General features: G+C 45.4%; 6 non-coding genes across 6 annotated transcripts; all 6 read left to right on the top strand.

Annotated features, from left to right (window-relative positions):
* The first annotated feature begins 1439 nt into the window (after window positions 1-1439).
* LOC130337245 (U2 spliceosomal RNA) lies at window positions 1440-1625 on the top strand. The gene has a single exon (XR_008878179.1). It is a non-coding gene; the product is annotated as a U2 spliceosomal RNA (small nuclear RNA).
* A 2078-nt stretch (window positions 1626-3703) lies between these two features.
* LOC130337296 (U2 spliceosomal RNA) lies at window positions 3704-3894 on the top strand. Its single transcript, XR_008878210.1, has one exon. It is a non-coding gene; the product is annotated as a U2 spliceosomal RNA (small nuclear RNA).
* A 2089-nt stretch (window positions 3895-5983) lies between these two features.
* Window positions 5984-6174, top strand: LOC130337294 (U2 spliceosomal RNA). The gene has a single exon (XR_008878208.1). It is a non-coding gene; the product is annotated as a U2 spliceosomal RNA (small nuclear RNA).
* A 2093-nt stretch (window positions 6175-8267) lies between these two features.
* LOC130337293 (U2 spliceosomal RNA) lies at window positions 8268-8458 on the top strand. The gene has a single exon (XR_008878207.1). It is a non-coding gene; the product is annotated as a U2 spliceosomal RNA (small nuclear RNA).
* A 2087-nt stretch (window positions 8459-10545) lies between these two features.
* On the top strand, window positions 10546-10736 carry LOC130337292 (U2 spliceosomal RNA). The gene has a single exon (XR_008878205.1). It is a non-coding gene; the product is annotated as a U2 spliceosomal RNA (small nuclear RNA).
* A 2095-nt stretch (window positions 10737-12831) lies between these two features.
* LOC130337291 (U2 spliceosomal RNA) lies at window positions 12832-13022 on the top strand. The gene has a single exon (XR_008878204.1). It is a non-coding gene; the product is annotated as a U2 spliceosomal RNA (small nuclear RNA).
* Window positions 13023-15023: the final 2001 nt, after the last annotated feature.

The following is a 15023-nucleotide window of genomic DNA, read 5'->3' as shown; positions in this document are numbered from 1 at the left end:
CCGGACTCTCCATCCATGAGGGGGGCATTGAGGAACACCAGCTATTTCTGCGAGGTCTCTGGTTTTAAGCTAAACACAGGTAAATGTGACTGTTTTTATATTGGCTCCTGGGATTCATCCATCACCCCAGGAGTCACAATGCAACAGGATCAAATTAAAGTTTTAGGTATTGTTTTTAACCAGGTCAATGATGGGAGCCCTAACTGGGATTCAGCTATAGCTAAGATGGAGAAGAAGATTTTAATGTGGAATCTTAGAAACCTTACCATGGAGGGGAAGATTTTAATAATAAAGATGGTTTTACTCCCTATTATGCTATACATTGCCATGGTATTTCCTCCATCTATTTTATACATTAAAAAAGTAACTAGAATTGTTTTTACTTTTTTATGGGGTTCAAAAATGGAGAAATTAAAGCGTGATTTTATGTACAAAAGTAAAGATAATGGCGGGAAAGATGTTCCTAACCTTTTTACTTTCTTTTACATAAAGTATTTCTGTTTCTGTTTTAAAATTATTAAATCCGATGGCATTTTTAGCTGCTTTTTAAGGTACGCTGCGGGCATGGTTTTTAAAAGATGGTTGCGCATCCCTCTGAACGCTCCGGTGCTTCTGTGTCCCCCAAAACATTATGTGGTGTTGGAAAAGACAGTCAGGCTCCTAGGTCTCCAAGATTTGGAGCCTGACATACTGGGGGACCAGAGAAAGGTATCAAAGGTCCTCAGGCGGAGTGAGGTTACCCTGGCAGTGTCCAATTTCACACAGGCAAGATCCAAAAAGGTATGGCGGAACGTGTACGGGAAGTTTCTGGCGAATGTACACAGGGATCTTGCCTGGGCAATCGTCCACCAGTGTCTCCCTACTCGTGAGTTCCAGCACAGGCGAGGACTGGTGGCGAGAGCCAAGTGCCCGAGAGATGGCTGCGGAGTGGACGAAACGGTGCTGCACATATTTTGGAACTGCCCTTTTGCACGGGAGCTTTGGAGGAAGGTAGGCCCACTTTTGAAGTGGGCCTGCGGCCTAAAAGATTTTAATCACGAATGTGTCTTTTACGGTCTTTTTAACTGCCCCAATTTTAAACAGCAGATGATCTGCTGGATGATTATTAATTGTTTTAAAAATGCCATCTGGAAAGTTAGGAACATCTTACTTTTTAAACATGATTTTATTGATGTTAAAAACTGTATAAAGCTGGCCCTGAGTGAGATGTACATCTATTACCTAAGAGACAAGAAACAGTTGGGGGCCAGCGAGGCAGCATCCATGTGGTGTCTGCCTCTATGGAACGAAATAACAATATAATCAGTTTTTATGACATTTGTATAATGTTTTATCCTGCCATTTCTATTTTTTCTCCTTTTATTACTGGTTTTATTATTTGTATTTTAAAACTTTTGTGAACCTTTTATTATTTTGCATTTTAAATTCTGTATGGTTTCTTATTTATTCAATAAAATTTTGTTGAAACCTTATCTGTTCTTATCAGTTTAATATCTGATACGTCCCCTATCTGGGGACCATATATTAAATGGATTTTTGAGAACGGGGGCCGATTTCGAAGCTTGCTTCCGTCGCCCTATGCATTGACCCGATATGGCAGTATCTTCGGGTACAGTGCACCACCCCCTTACAGGGTTAAAAAGAAAGATTCCTACTTTCATTGCTACCTGCTTGCTGGCTAGCCAGCTAGCCAGCCCTGTGGGCCTTGCTGCTGCTGCAGCCAAAAAACAAAAGGTGGTGCTGCTGCTGCTTCTGCTTCTGCTTCTGCTTGTGTCTGGCCGCTGTTGGAGCGTCCAGGCACAGGACTTCTGCTGCTGCTGACTAAATGGCCTCCTTAATTTGATCATTTGAGTAGCCAGCACACCTGTGCAGGTAGGGCATGACATGATAGGCAGCTGCCTTGATAGCGGGTGGGTGCTGAATGTTCCTAATTGACAAAATAAGATTAATGCTTATGAAGAAATATAAAATCTCATCCCTTCCCCAATATCGCGCCACACCCCTACCCCTTAATTCCCTGGTTGAACTTGATGGACATATGTCTTTTTTCGACCGTACTAACTATGTAACTATGTAACATAACATGGGGGGGGTCTCCTGGCTGTTCACACAGGTGTGTCATTGCTGTACATTGACCATGCATTGCTTCTGTGGTATTGCAAAGGCAAAGACAAATGCTTCCAGCCATCCATTGCACTAATGGATTGGTCATCAGCTGGCTGTCTATGTCCCGCATCAATATAGACCAAAGTACAGAGGGTTAGGCTATGCTATTGTGCACCTACCTGATGCATCAGAAGGTGCGAGGCCCTTGCTAAATTCTGTGCACAGACTTTGAGATCTATACTTTAGACTGTATCTAAACCTGCTCCAACATGGACTGACATTCTGGCCTACTTTCAGCCGATGCGACTTGTCTGTCGCTGAACAGTCGCTTTTTATGTATTCAGCACCTATGTATAATGTTGTAAAAATGCTCTAGAAGCTAAAGTCGCAGAAATGTCACACATATTTGGCCTGCAACTTTCTGTGCGACAAATTCAGACAGGAAAAATCAGTATAAATCCTTAGAAAATTATCCCCCAGTGTCTCCATCTGCTGGCGGTATTGAATAAGCATTGCTGCACTGATGGGGTATGCATTAGACGAAAAAAAAGAAGAAAAAGAAGAATAATACGCCCAGAAAAGAGGCGAAAAGGAGAAAAACGTAAAAAAACGTGAAAAAAAAGTAAGAGGAAGAGAAGGGAAAAAAAGGTGGAAATGGGTTTAAAAGTGATTTCGGCGGAGAAATATATATATATATATATATATATATATATATATATATATACGCGCACACACACACATATATATAAACGTATTCTCCGTTGAGATATTGCAGCCGCTGCTGTGTCCAGGCCCAGGAGCCTTAGCACTGTGCTGTGATGTCACTCAATACCACTGACATCACTAGGTGTAAACAACATCTCTCCTTTGCTGTGTATGTGACTATGGAGCTGTTTGGTGATGTCGTCTATTATGGCCTTCATAGAAGCAACAGGAGATTGTTGCATCCATCTAGAACCCTCAGAACTACAGTGCTATGATGTCACTCACTTCCACAGGCCTTGCAGAGTGTAAACAACAACAACCCAGCTTTGTTGTGTATGTAACCATAGGGATTTGTGATGTCACCTAGAACCTTCACAGCAGCGACAGCTTTATGAGGAGCATCAGCACTGCTCTGCCTGAGCAGAACCATCACCGCCATAGGTTGTCAAATAACCCGGGTTTAACCCACACAGGTAAGTCCAATGGGGTGCAGGCATGTCCTCTATGCTTACAGCTTCCCGTGGGTGTTGGTTTGATACCGTTTGGGGACAGCCAAGGAGGCATCTGCAGGCAACAAAGGTAGGTGTGTGCTTGTGTGTGTGTTTCCTATGCAGATCCTAAGCCCAGTGTCACATGCAAGTAGGAGGAGTAAGAAGGGTTCCTGGCAAATCCGGGTTATGGATTGCATTTAAAAAGGCCCCGTGGGAGTGCAATGGGCCCCTGTCTTGCTGCTTAGCAATAATGGTATGGGTTTAGGTTCTGCTGTGTGTACTGGTGGTTGACTGCCCCCCAGCCCAGAGTGTGCATGGAAAATTGTCTGGCAGCCTCCCTGACAGCAAGCAGTGATAGTGCCCATGAAGGGCACCTTGTTGGGCCCGCCCCTTTCACGGTTATCGCTTCTCGGCCTTTTGGCTAAGATCAAGTGTAGTATCTGTTCTTATCAGTTTAATATCTGATACGTCCCCTATCTGGGGACCATATATTAAATGGATTTTTGAGAACGGGGGCCGATTTCGAAGCTTGCTTCCGTCGCCCTATGCATTGACCCGATATGGCAGTATCTTCGGGTACAGTGCACCACCCCCTTACAGGGTTAAAAAGAAAGATTCCTACTTTCATTGCTACCTGCTTGCTGGCTAGCCAGCTAGCCAGCCCTGTGGGCCTTGCTGCTGCTGCAGCCAAAAAACAAAAGGTGGTGCTGCTGCTGCTTCTGCTGCTTCTGCTTCTGCTTGTGTTTGGCCGCTGTTGGAGCGTCCAGGCACAGGACTTCTGCTGCTGCTGACTAAATGGCCTCCTTAATTGGATCATTTGAGTAGCCAGCACACCTGTGCAGGTAGGGCATGACATGATAGGCAGCTGCCTTGATAGCGGGTGGGTGCTGAATGTTCCTAATTGACAAAATAAGATTAATGCTTATGAAGAAATAGAAAATCTCATCCCTTCCCCAATATCGCGCCACACCCCTACCCCTTAATTCCCTGGTTGAACTTGATGGACATATGTCTTTTTTCGACCGTACTAACTATGTAACTATGTAACATAACATGGGGGGGGGGGGGGTCTCCTGGCTGTTCACACAGGTGTGTCATTGCTGTACATTGACCATGCATTGCTTCTGTGGTATTGCAAAGGCAAAGACAAATGCTTCCAGCCATCCATTGCACTAATGGATTGGTCATCAGCTGGCTGTCTATGTCCCGCATCAATATAGACCAAAGTACAGAGGGTTAGGCTATGCTATTGTGCACCTACCTGATGCATCAGAAGGTGCGAGGCCCTTGCTAAATTCTGTGCACAGACTTTGAGATCTATACTTTAGACTGTATCTAAACCTGCTCCAACATGGACTGACATTCTGGCCTACTTTCAGCCGATGCGACTTGTCTGTCGCTGAACAGTCGCTTTTTATGTATTCAGCACCTATGTATAATGTTGTAAAAATGCTCTAGAAGCTAAAGTCGCAGAAATGTCACACATATTTGGCCTGCAACTTTCTGTGCGACAAATTCAGACAGGAAAAATCAGTATAAATCCTTAGAAAATTATCCCCCAGTGTCTCCATCTGCTGGCGGTATTGAATAAGCATTGCTGCACTGATGGGGTATGCATTAGACGAAAAAAAAGAAGAAAAAGAAGAATAATACGCCCAGAAAAGAGGCGAAAAGGAGAAAAACGTAAAAAAACGTGAAAAAAAAGTAAGAGGAAGAGAAGGGAAAAAAAGGTGGAAATGGGTTTAAAAGTGATTTCGGCGGAGAAATATATATATATATATATATATATATATATATATATATATATACGCGCACACACACACATATATATAAACGTATTCTCCGTTGAGATATTGCAGCCGCTGCTGTGTCCAGGCCCAGGAGCCTTAGCACTGTGCTGTGATGTCACTCAATACCACTGACATCACTAGGTGTAAACAACATCTCTCCTTTGCTGTGTATGTGACTATGGAGCTGTTTGGTGATGTCGTCTATTATGGCCTTCATAGAAGCAACAGGAGATTGTTGCATCCATCTAGAACCCTCAGAACTACAGTGCTATGATGTCACTCACTTCCACAGGCCTTGCAGAGTGTAAACAACAACAACCCAGCTTTGTTGTGTATGTAACCATAGGGATTTGTGATGTCACCTAGAACCTTCACAGCAGCGACAGCTTTATGAGGAGCATCAGCACTGCTCTGCCTGAGCAGAACCATCACCGCCATAGGTTGTCAAATAACCCGGGTTTAACCCACACAGGTAAGTCCAATGGGGTGCAGGCATGTCCTCTATGCTTACAGCTTCCCGTGGGTGTTGGTTTGATACCGTTTGGGGACAGCCAAGGAGGCATCTGCAGGCAACAAAGGTAGGTGTGTGCTTGTGTGTGTGTTTCCTATGCAGATCCTAAGCCCAGTGTCACATGCAAGTAGGAGGAGTAAGAAGGGTTCCTGGCAAATCCGGGTTATGGATTGCATTTAAAAAGGCCCCGTGGGAGTGCAATGGGCCCCTGTCTTGCTGCTTAGCAATAATGGTATGGGTTTAGGTTCTGCTGTGTGTACTGGTGGTTGACTGCCCCCCAGCCCAGAGTGTGCATGGAAAATTGTCTGGCAGCCTCCCTGACAGCAAGCAGTGATAGTGCCCATGAAGGGCACCTTGTTGGGCCCGCCCCTTTCACGGTTATCGCTTCTCGGCCTTTTGGCTAAGATCAAGTGTAGTATCTGTTCTTATCAGTTTAATATCTGATACGTCCCCTATCTGGGGACCATATATTAAATGGATTTTTGAGAACGGGGGCCGATTTCGAAGCTTGCTTCCGTCGCCCTATGCATTGACCCGATATGGCAGTATCTTCGGGTACAGTGCACCACCCCCTTACAGGGTTAAAAAGAAAGATTCCTACTTTCATTGCTACCTGCTTGCTGGCTAGCCAGCTAGCCAGCCCTGTGGGCCTTGCTGCTGCTGCAGCCAAAAAACAAAAGGTGGTGCTGCTGCTGCTTCTGCTGCTTCTGCTTCTGCTTGTGTCTGGCCGCTGTTGGAGCGTCCAGGCACAGGACTTCTGCTGCTGCTGACTAAATGGCCTCCTTAATTGGATCATTTGAGTAGCCAGCACACCTGTGCAGGTAGGGCATGACATGATAGGCAGCTGCCTTGATAGCGGGTGGGTGCTGAATGTTCCTAATTGACAAAATAAGATTAATGCTTATGAAGAAATATAAAATCTCATCCCTTCCCCAATATCGCGCCACACCCCTACCCCTTAATTCCCTGGTTGAACTTGATGGACATATGTCTTTTTTCGACCGTACTAACTATGTAACTATGTAACATAACATGGGGGGGGGGGGGGTCTCCTGGCTGTTCACACAGGTGTGTCATTGCTGTACATTGACCATGCATTGCTTCTGTGGTATTGCAAAGGCAAAGACAAATGCTTCCAGCCATCCATTGCACTAATGGATTGGTCATCAGCTGGCTGTCTATGTCCCGCATCAATATAGACCAAAGTACAGAGGGTTAGGCTATGCTATTGTGCACCTACCTGATGCATCAGAAGGTGCGAGGCCCTTGCTAAATTCTGTGCACAGACTTTGAGATCTATACTTTAGACTGTATCTAAACCTGCTCCAACATGGACTGACATTCTGGCCTACTTTCAGCCGATGCGACTTGTCTGTCGCTGAACAGTCGCTTTTTATGTATTCAGCACCTATGTATAATGTTGTAAAAATGCTCTAGAAGCTAAAGTCGCAGAAATGTCACACATATTTGGCCTGCAACTTTCTGTGCGACAAATTCAGACAGGAAAAATCAGTATAAATCCTTAGAAAATTATCCCCCAGTGTCTCCATCTGCTGGCGGTATTGAATAAGCATTGCTGCACTGATGGGGTATGCATTAGACGAAAAAAAAGAAGAAAAAGAAGAATAATACGCCCAGAAAAGAGGCGAAAAGGAGAAAAACGTAAAAAAACTTGAAAAAAAAGTAAGAGGAAGAGAAGGGAAAAAAAGGTGGAAATGGGTTTAAAAGTGATTTCGGCGGAGAAATATATATATATATATATATATATATATATATATATATATATATATACGCGCACACACACACATATATATAAACGTATTCTCCGTTGAGATATTGCAGCCGCTGCTGTGTCCAGGCCCAGGAGCCTTAGCACTGTGCTGTGATGTCACTCAATACCACTGACATCACTAGGTGTAAACAACATCTCTCCTTTGCTGTGTATGTGACTATGGAGCTGTTTGGTGATGTCGTCTATTATGGCCTTCATAGAAGCAACAGGAGATTGTTGCATCCATCTAGAACCCTCAGAACTACAGTGCTATGATGTCACTCACTTCCACAGGCCTTGCAGAGTGTAAACAACAACAACCCAGCTTTGTTGTGTATGTAACCATAGGGATTTGTGATGTCACCTAGAACCTTCACAGCAGCGACAGCTTTATGAGGAGCATCAGCACTGCTCTGCCTGAGCAGAACCATCACCGCCATAGGTTGTCAAATAACCCGGGTTTAACCCACACAGGTAAGTCCAATGGGGTGCAGGCATGTCCTCTATGCTTACAGCTTCCCGTGGGTGTTGGTTTGATACCGTTTGGGGACAGCCAAGGAGGCATCTGCAGGCAACAAAGGTAGGTGTGTGCTTGTGTGTGTGTTTCCTATGCAGATCCTAAGCCCAGTGTCACATGCAAGTAGGAGGAGTAAGAAGGGTTCCTGGCAAATCCGGGTTATGGATTGCATTTAAAAAGGCCCCGTGGGAGTGCAATGGGCCCCTGTCTTGCTTCTTAGCAATAATGGTATGGGTTTAGGTTCTGCTGTGTGTACTGGTGGTTGACTGCCCCCCAGCCCAGAGTGTGCATGGAAAATTGTCTGGCAGCCTCCCTGACAGCAAGCAGTGATAGTGCCCATGAAGGGCACCTTGTTGGGCCCGCCCCTTTCACGGTTATCGCTTCTCGGCCTTTTGGCTAAGATCAAGTGTAGTATCTGTTCTTATCAGTTTAATATCTGATACGTCCCCTATCTGGGGACCATATATTAAATGGATTTTTGAGAACGGGGGCCGATTTCGAAGCTTGCTTCCGTCGCCCTATGCATTGACCCGATATGGCAGTATCTTCGGGTACAGTGCACCACCCCCTTACAGGGTTAAAAAGAAAGATTCCTACTTTCATTGCTACCTGCTTGCTGGCTAGCCAGCTAGCCAGCCCTGTGGGCCTTGCTGCTGCTGCAGCCAAAAAACAAAAGGTGGTGCTGCTGCTGCTTCTGCTGCTTCTGCTTCTGCTTGTGTCTGGCCGCTGTTGGAGCGTCCAGGCACAGGACTTCTGCTGCTGCTGACTAAATGGCCTCCTTAATTGGATCATTTGAGTAGCCAGCACACCTGTGCAGGTAGGGCATGACATGATAGGCAGCTGCCTTGATAGCGGGTGGGTGCTGAATGTTCCTAATTGACAAAATAAGATTAATGCTTATGAAGAAATATAAAATCTCATCCCTTCCCCAATATCGCGCCACACCCCTACCCCTTAATTCCCTGGTTGAACTTGATGGACATATGTCTTTTTTCGACCGTACTAACTATGTAACTATGTAACATAACATGGGGGGGGGGGGGGGGTCTCCTGGCTGTTCACACAGGTGTGTCATTGCTGTACATTGACCATGCATTGCTTCTGTGGTATTGCAAAGGCAAAGACAAATGCTTCCAGCCATCCATTGCACTAATGGATTGGTCATCAGCTGGCTGTCTATGTCCCGCATCAATATAGACCAAAGTACAGAGGGTTAGGCTATGCTATTGTGCACCTACCTGATGCATCAGAAGGTGCGAGGCCCTTGCTAAATTCTGTGCACAGACTTTGAGATCTATACTTTAGACTGTATCTAAACCTGCTCCAACATGGACTGACATTCTGGCCTACTTTCAGCCGATGCGACTTGTCTGTCGCTGAACAGTCGCTTTTTATGTATTCAGCACCTATGTATAATGTTGTAAAAATGCTCTAGAAGCTAAAGTCGCAGAAATGTCACACATATTTGGCCTGCAACTTTCTGTGCGACAAATTCAGACAGGAAAAATCAGTATAAATCCTTAGAAAATTATCCCCCAGTGTCTCCATCTGCTGGCGGTATTGAATAAGCATTGCTGCACTGATGGGGTATGCATTAGACGAAAAAAAAGAAGAAAAAGAAGAATAATACGCCCAGAAAAGAGGCGAAAAGGAGAAAAACGTAAAAAAACTTGAAAAAAAAGTAAGAGGAAGAGAAGGGAAAAAAAGGTGGAAATGGGTTTAAAAGTGATTTCGGCGGAGAAATATATATATATATATATATATATATATATATATATATACGCGCACACACACACATATATATAAACGTATTCTCCGTTGAGATATTGCAGCCGCTGCTGTGTCCAGGCCCAGGAGCCTTAGCACTGTGCTGTGATGTCACTCAATACCACTGACATCACTAGGTGTAAACAACATCTCTCCTTTGCTGTGTATGTGACTATGGAGCTGTTTGGTGATGTCGTCTATTATGGCCTTCATAGAAGCAACAGGAGATTGTTGCATCCATCTAGAACCCTCAGAACTACAGTGCTATGATGTCACTCACTTCCACAGGCCTTGCAGAGTGTAAACAACAACAACCCAGCTTTGTTGTGTATGTAACCATAGGGATTTGTGATGTCACCTAGAACCTTCACAGCAGCGACAGCTTTATGAGGAGCATCAGCACTGCTCTGCCTGAGCAGAACCATCACCGCCATAGGTTGTCAAATAACCCGGGTTTAACCCACACAGGTAAGTCCAATGGGGTGCAGGCATGTCCTCTATGCTTACAGCTTCCCGTGGGTGTTGGTTTGATACCGTTTGGGGACAGCCAAGGAGGCATCTGCAGGCAACAAAGGTAGGTGTGTGCTTGTGTGTGTGTTTCCTATGCAGATCCTAAGCCCAGTGTCACATGCAAGTAGGAGGAGTAAGAAGGGTTCCTGGCAAATCCGGGTTATGGATTGCATTTAAAAAGGCCCCGTGGGAGTGCAATGGGCCCCTGTCTTGCTGCTTAGCAATAATGGTATGGGTTTAGGTTCTGCTGTGTGTACTGGTGGTTGACTGCCCCCCAGCCCAGAGTGTGCATGGAAAATTGTCTGGCAGCCTCCCTGACAGCAAGCAGTGATAGTGCCCATGAAGGGCACCTTGTTGGGCCCGCCCCTTTCACGGTTATCGCTTCTCGGCCTTTTGGCTAAGATCAAGTGTAGTATCTGTTCTTATCAGTTTAATATCTGATACGTCCCCTATCTGGGGACCATATATTAAATGGATTTTTGAGAACGGGGGCCGATTTCGAAGCTTGCTTCCGTCGCCCTATGCATTGACCCGATATGGCAGTATCTTCGGGTACAGTGCACCACCCCCTTACAGGGTTAAAAAGAAAGATTCCTACTTTCATTGCTACCTGCTTGCTGGCTAGCCAGCTAGCCAGCCCTGTGGGCCTTGCTGCTGCTGCAGCCAAAAAACAAAAGGTGGTGCTGCTGCTGCTTCTGCTGCTTCTGCTTCTGCTTGTGTCTGGCCGCTGTTGGAGCGTCCAGGCACAGGACTTCTGCTGCTGCTGACTAAATGGCCTCCTTAATTGGATCATTTGAGTAGCCAGCACACCTGTGCAGGTAGGGCATGACATGATAGGCAGCTGCCTTGATAGCGGGTGGGTGCTGAATGTTCCTAATTGACAAAATAAGATTAATGCTTATGAAGAAATATAAAATCTCATCCCTTCCCCAATATCGCGCCACACCCCTACCCCTTAATTCCCTGGTTGAACTTGATGGACATATGTCTTTTTTCGACCGTACTAACTATGTAACTATGTAACATAACATGGGGGGGGGGGGGGGGTCTCCTGGCTGTTCACACAGGTGTGTCATTGCTGTACATTGACCATGCATTGCTTCTGTGGTATTGCAAAGGCAAAGACAAATGCTTCCAGCCATCCATTGCACTAATGGATTGGTCATCAGCTGGCTGTCTATGTCCCGCATCAATATAGACCAAAGTACAGAGGGTTAGGCTATGCTATTGTGCACCTACCTGATGCATCAGAAGGTGCGAGGCCCTTGCTAAATTCTGTGCACAGACTTTGAGATCTATACTTTAGACTGTATCTAAACCTGCTCCAACATGGACTGACATTCTGGCCTACTTTCAGCCGATGCGACTTGTCTGTCGCTGAACAGTCGCTTTTTATGTATTCAGCACCTATGTATAATGTTGTAAAAATGCTCTAGAAGCTAAAGTCGCAGAAATGTCACACATATTTGGCCTGCAACTTTCTGTGCGACAAATTCAGACAGGAAAAATCAGTATAAATCCTTAGAAAATTATCCCCCAGTGTCTCCATCTGCTGGCGGTATTGAATAAGCATTGCTGCACTGATGGGGTATGCATTAGACGAAAAAAAAGAAGAAAAAGAAGAATAATACGCCCAGAAAAGAGGCGAAAAGGAGAAAAACGTAAAAAAACTTGAAAAAAAAGTAAGAGGAAGAGAAGGGAAAAAAAGGTGGAAATGGGTTTAAAAGTGATTTCGGCGGAGAAATATATATATATATATATATATATATATATATATATATATATATATACGCGCACACACACACATATATATAAACGTATTCTCCGTTGAGATATTGCAGCCGCTGCTGTGTCCAGGCCCAGGAGCCTTAGCACTGTGCTGTGATGTCACTCAATACCACTGACATCACTAGGTGTAAACAACATCTCTCCTTTGCTGTGTATGTGACTATGGAGCTGTTTGGTGATGTCGTCTATTATGGCCTTCATAGAAGCAACAGGAGATTGTTGCATCCATCTAGAACCCTCAGAACTACAGTGCTATGATGTCACTCACTTCCACAGGCCTTGCAGAGTGTAAACAACAACAACCCAGCTTTGTTGTGTATGTAACCATAGGGATTTGTGATGTCACCTAGAACCTTCACAGCAGCGACAGCTTTATGAGGAGCATCAGCACTGCTCTGCCTGAGCAGAACCATCACCGCCATAGGTTGTCAAATAACCCGGGTTTAACCCACACAGGTAAGTCCAATGGGGTGCAGGCATGTCCTCTATGCTTACAGCTTCCCGTGGGTGTTGGTTTGATACCGTTTGGGGACAGCCAAGGAGGCATCTGCAGGCAAGAAAGGTAGGTGTGTGCTTGTGTGTGTGTTTCCTATGCAGATCCTAAGCCCAGTGTCACATGCAAGTAGGAGGAGTAAGAAGGGTTCCTGGCAAATCCGGGTTATGGATTGCATTTAAAAAGGCCCCGTGGGAGTGCAATGGGCCCCTGTCTTGCTGCTTAGCAATAATGGTATGGGTTTAGGTTCTGCTGTGTGTACTGGTGGTTGACTGCCCCCCAGCCCAGAGTGTGCATGGAAAATTGTCTGGCAGCCTCCCTGACAGCAAGCAGTGATAGTGCCCATGAAGGGCACCTTGTTGGGCCCGCCCCTTTCACGGTTATCGCTTCTCGGCCTTTTGGCTAAGATCAAGTGTAGTATCTGTTCTTATCAGTTTAATATCTGATACGTCCCCTATCTGGGGACCATATATTAAATGGATTTTTGAGAACGGGGGCCGATTTCGAAGCTTGCTTCCGTCGCCCTATGCATTGACCCGATATGGCAGTATCTTCGGGTACAGTGCACCACCCCCTTACAGGGTTAAAAAGAAAGATTCCTACTTTCATTGCTACCTGCTTGCTGGCTAGCCAGCTAGCCAGCCCTGTGGACCTTGCTGCTGCTGCAGCCAAAAAACAAAAGGTGGTGCTGCTGCTGCTTCTGCTTCTGCTTGTGTCTGGCCGCTGTTGGAGCATCCAGGCACAGGACTTCTGCTGCTGCTGACTAAATGGCCTCCTTAATTGGATCATTTGAGTAGCCAGCACACCTGTGCAGGTAGGGCATGACATGATAGGCAGCTGCCTTGATAGCGGGTGGGTGCTGAATGTTCCTAATTGACAAAATAAGATTAATGCTTATGAAGAAATAGAAAATCTCATCCCTTCCCCAATATCGCGCCACACCCCTACCCCTTAATTCCCTGGTTGAACTTGATGGACATATGTCTTTTTTCGACCGTACTAACTATGTAACTATGTAACATAACATGGGGGGGGGGGGGGGTCTCCTGGCTGTTCACACAGGTGTGTCATTGCTGTACATTGACCATGCATTGCTTCTGTGGTATTGCAAAGGCAAAGACAAATGCTTCCAGCCATCCATTGCACTAATGGATTGGTCATCAGCTGGCTGTCTATGTCCCGCATCAATATAGACCAAAGTACAGAGGGTTAGGCTATGCTATTGTGCACCTACCTGATGCATCAGAAGGTGCGAGGCCCTTGCTAAATTCTGTGCACAGACTTTGAGATCTATACTTTAGACTGTATCTAAACCTGCTCCAACATGGACTGACATTCTGGCCTACTTTCAGCCGATGCGACTTGTCTGTCGCTGAACAGTCGCTTTTTATGTATTCAGCACCTATGTATAATGTTGTAAAAATGCTCTAGAAGCTAAAGTCGCAGAAATGTCACACATATTTGGCCTGCAACTTTCTGTGCGACAAATTCAGACAGGAAAAATCAGTATAAATCCTTAGAAAATTATCCCCCAGTGTCTCCATCTGCTGGCGGTATTGAATAAGCATTGCTGCACTGATGGGGTATGCATTAGACGAAAAAAAAGAAGAAAAAGAAGAATAATACGCCCAGAAAAGAGGCGAAAAGGAGAAAAACGTAAAAAAACGTGAAAAAAAAGTAAGAGGAAGAGAAGGGAAAAAAAGGTGGAAATGGGTTTAAAAGTGATTTCGGCGGAGAAATATATATATATATATATATATATATATATATATATATATATATATACGCACACACACACATATATATAAACGTATTCTCCGTTGAGATATTGCAGCCGCTGCTGTGTCCAGGCCCAGGAGCCTTAGCACTGTGCTGTGATGTCACTCAATACCACTGACATCACTAGGTGTAAACAACATCTCTCCTTTGCTGTGTATGTGACTATGGAGCTGTTTGGTGATGTCGTCTATTATGGCCTTCATAGAAGCAACAGGAGATTGTTGCATCCATCTAGAACCCTCAGAACTACAGTGCTATGATGTCACTCACTTCCACAGGCCTTGCAGAGTGTAAACAACAACAACCCAGCTTTGTTGTGTATGTAACCATAGGGATTTGTGATGTCACCTAGAACCTTCACAGCAGCGACAGCTTTATGAGGAGCATCAGCACTGCTCTGCCTGAGCAGAACCATCACCGCCATAGGTTGTCAAATAACCCGGGTTTAACCCACACAGGTAAGTCCAATGGGGTGCAGGCATGTCCTCTATGCTTACAGCTTCCCGTGGGTGTTGGTTTGATACCGTTTGGGGACAGCCAAGGAGGCATCTGCAGGCAACAAAGGTAGGTGTGTGCTTGTGTGTGTGTTTCCTATGCAGATCCTAAGCCCAGTGTCACATGCAAGTAGGAGGAGTAAGAAGGGTTCCTGGCAAATCCGGGTTATGGATTGCATTTAAAAAGGCCCCGTGGGAGTGCAATGGGCCCCTGTCTTGCTGCTTAGCAATAATGGTATGGGTTTAGGTTCTGCTGTGTGTACTGGTGGTTGACTGCCCCCCAGCCCAGAGTGTGCATGGA

Source organism: Hyla sarda, unplaced genomic scaffold (assembly GCF_029499605.1).
Source record: "Hyla sarda isolate aHylSar1 unplaced genomic scaffold, aHylSar1.hap1 scaffold_493, whole genome shotgun sequence".
In the NCBI taxonomy this organism is placed as follows: domain Eukaryota; kingdom Metazoa; phylum Chordata; class Amphibia; order Anura; family Hylidae; genus Hyla; species Hyla sarda.
The sequence above is the reverse complement of the archived record's forward strand: the minus strand, read 5'-3'. Positions and strand labels throughout refer to the sequence as shown.